A 3348-nucleotide genomic window follows, 5' to 3' on the forward strand; every position below is an offset into this window, starting at 1 on the left:
GCCTTCCTCCCGATGACCACCAAGAAGCAGAGTACTACCACCTAGCGACCGGCCGCATAGATGCAGAGCACCCCAGGAGAGACGCACCAACCGGAAGCAAACGGACTATAAGAACCAAGGGGTAAAAGGGGGGAGTGCGCGCCGTTGGCAGAGCAGAGACTCCCCGGCCGCCCAGCGCTGTATTTTGCTTGTTACCGCTTGCTCAATAAATTTATGTTAGTTGATTAAACCCTAATTGGCCTCCTTAGTTATTTGACGATAACACCGTGTATTGCGTAACCGGTGGTGCAGTATCCACGCTTGCCGCGTCCGGGGGGGAGCCGAAGGATAAGTGGGCTCCACGGACCCCACGGGCGTGGAGAGGGTGGGTGGGCGCGGTGCGAATTCTGTGTTCCCTGTCCCAGGAAGGGGTGGCCGAGGGTGGGGCGGCCCCAGGGCCGGCGTTTGGACCCGGAGAAAGCGGAGCATAGGATTCAGGTTTTTCTGAGAGAAGAGGAATGTTATCTGGCATATTAGCATTTGAAAAGAGAGTCTCTGGTGGGAGAGATAAGGTTGGAATGCCCTCAGCAGGGAAAGAATGCAAAGAAATTGAGCTCTTTATATTTGTCTTTTTGACCGCTTTAGTGATAGAATGAAAAAGAGGTAAAAACCGGGTAACAGAAAAGTCTTCATTAGTTAGGAGAGTATATATTCTTGTCCCTACTGTGTCCCAAAAAGAATCTAAACCAATAGTGTGTGTGTTAGCGTCTGGAAACAGAGAAATAATCCATTCTATAAATTTTTTCAAGTTAGTTTTAGAAAGATTGCCTTTAGAGAAAGAAAAGCTGTTAGCAGATAAGATTTCTAGGATTTGTCAATATAAGTCTCCCTCATTTTGGGATTGTTTTAATTTACTAGGTTTTGATCCCATTTCGGTATGATTTTGTGGTAGTGGGATTTTGAAGTTTATTTGCTTAAGAAATTGTTTAAAATATTGTAATGGTTTGTTCCTGTTATAAATGAAAAATGATCCAGCCAAATTAAAAAAATAAAACGGATTTATTTTAGCAATAGAGATCTAACTTAGCCAGCCACACGGAAAAGGACAGTGCCGAGCCCGGGATCGGCGCTGGGTGCAAGACACAGAGATCAGCCTCAGCAGAGGTTTCACTCTATGCCTCCACACCACTATCCTGGTACAAGCGATTTTTTTATAGGGAAAATTTTGCCTGAGGCCAGGATTTCGGCATTCAGTCCTTTGTTTCATTCAAAGTCCCATAAGTTGATGAGATTTCCTTCTCGGCGACAAGGCAGAGAAATTCAAAGTCTGGTGTCGTGGAAACTCTTGATGAAATTTACGGGAACAGAGTATTCACATGTATCGGCCCGGGGGGGATGTTCCTAATGGTGATCAGCGCCTGGGTGTCTCCATATCGCCTCAGATAAGGCCCCCCTCCTGGTGAGCTACATCCCCTTGCTTGTAAATCAGGTTTTAACACACACTCAGTTTTGCCTGAGAAGGGAGGCTTTTAATGACAAAGGGTACGTCCTAACAATTATTTAACATTATATAAATATATATTAAAAAATTATACCTGTTACATATAACAGTTCCTATTCACCCATGCTCAGTTTTCCTAATAGTCTCTCCCCAAAGTTGTTTTCCACTTGTTTTCCCGCCTTTCCCCATGTCAGTCCTGGTGTATACCTTCCTTATTTCCAGATCCTTCCCCGTCCATCCTCCAAATCCTGCCCCTGCAGCTTGTCTGTCATTATTTGCTACACCCATTTATCTAGAAGCTTTGTTGTCAGTTATGATATTTCCTTTCACTCATTGGTATATTAAGTATGCATTCTCCCCTTCTCCTTCCCTATTGGTTTTATGTTTACATATATCCACCCCATACTCCTCCTATCTAGCCCTTGATTTGTTGTTAGGCTGTTTCCCCCCTGCGGACAGCCCCCCTTTAAAAGTTGCCGTTTTTCTCTACTTCGCGCCCTTTTGCCTCTGCCTTCCCTTCGAGTTGTTACACTGTGTCACCTGTACTGCTCCCTGCACGGGGAGAGATAAAGACTGCTTGGAGACGCAAGCAAGGGTCCTTCCCTCTTCCTTTGCCTCAATCCTTCGATGTGGGTCCACTCTTATTGGCCGCTTCTGTCGGTAAGGGACCACAGCCTGCGGCCAAACTGCTACCCTTTGCCTGCCGGTGGCTGAGGCAGGGAGCGGCCACTCATGGTGCACGCCTGGGGAAAGCGGGTTGGAGCTAGCTGGCAGCCAGCGTCATCCCCTTCTCCTGCGAACGAGGCGCGGCGTCCTAATTCCCTCTTCTCCCCCAGCAGTAGAAAAAGAAAAAAAAAAAGAAAAAAAAACGAAAAAGGACGCAAGGTAAAAGAGCACAAAAAAGGCTGTTTTAAAACTTACTCTTCTTCAGATGCATGTGGGTCAAAAACTGCTAGTGGGTGGTCTGCCGTGTCCGACTGCTCAGGACCTGGTCCCAGATGTCAATATGGAGGGTTGCCGGACGCCTCTTCAGATAACTTCTATAATGGAGAACTTTTCTTCAGGAGGTCGTAGTGACCCGAGGCAGTGACAGATCAAGTAGTATGCTGCTCTCTGGAGTGCCAGGATGCCAGCACGCCAGTTCAGTGTGCCACGTATTACGGCCTGGAGTTCTCAGGGTCTATCCGACCCCGGCTGCCTTAGGTGAAATAGAGATCTTTGGAGTTCACTTGAATTAACAAAATAAATTAAAACATTTAAATTTTAGTTTGTAGAATTATGTGTTGAATTTTAACCTTTTACTTGAGAGACCTCTGCCATGGTACAAAGGGCATAAGAAAATGCAAATCTCTGAAGCTACTTGCATAAAGGACAATGCCAGAGAAGACCAGGAGATGCAAAGAACCCAGATAAAGGGGCTCCTCTGTCTCCAAGCTTATCAAGACTGACAGACTTACTCAGATAAGCACCAAAGGACCAAAAGTGCATGCACAGAGGAGAAAAGTTCAAGAGTTCAAATAGGAGGAAGACCACAATCTTCAGCCTCAGAGACTACCAGAGACCACCCGCGCGACCACCACAGCAAACCACGCATGCCCAGAAGGGCGGGGACCTATTTAGCATGAGAGGCGAGGACAGGCGGGGCCAGGGGTTGAATATGCATGGAAAAGTTGTGTAATGTATTGCATATGGAACACCTTTGTGAATAAAGATGTGGGTAAGACTGAGGCTCGGGGCACAAGTTTTTGGAGAACTATCTCACTTGTGCCGGGCGCTGGCATACATACCCACTTCATAACTATATCGAGTTGTGGAGTCTATTTATTTATTCTGCAAATCGCTTCATTTGTGTCCCAGATAGCAAAGTC

Source organism: Anomalospiza imberbis, chromosome W, assembly GCF_031753505.1.
Source record: "Anomalospiza imberbis isolate Cuckoo-Finch-1a 21T00152 chromosome W, ASM3175350v1, whole genome shotgun sequence".
Classification (NCBI taxonomy): Eukaryota; Metazoa; Chordata; class Aves; order Passeriformes; family Viduidae; genus Anomalospiza; species Anomalospiza imberbis.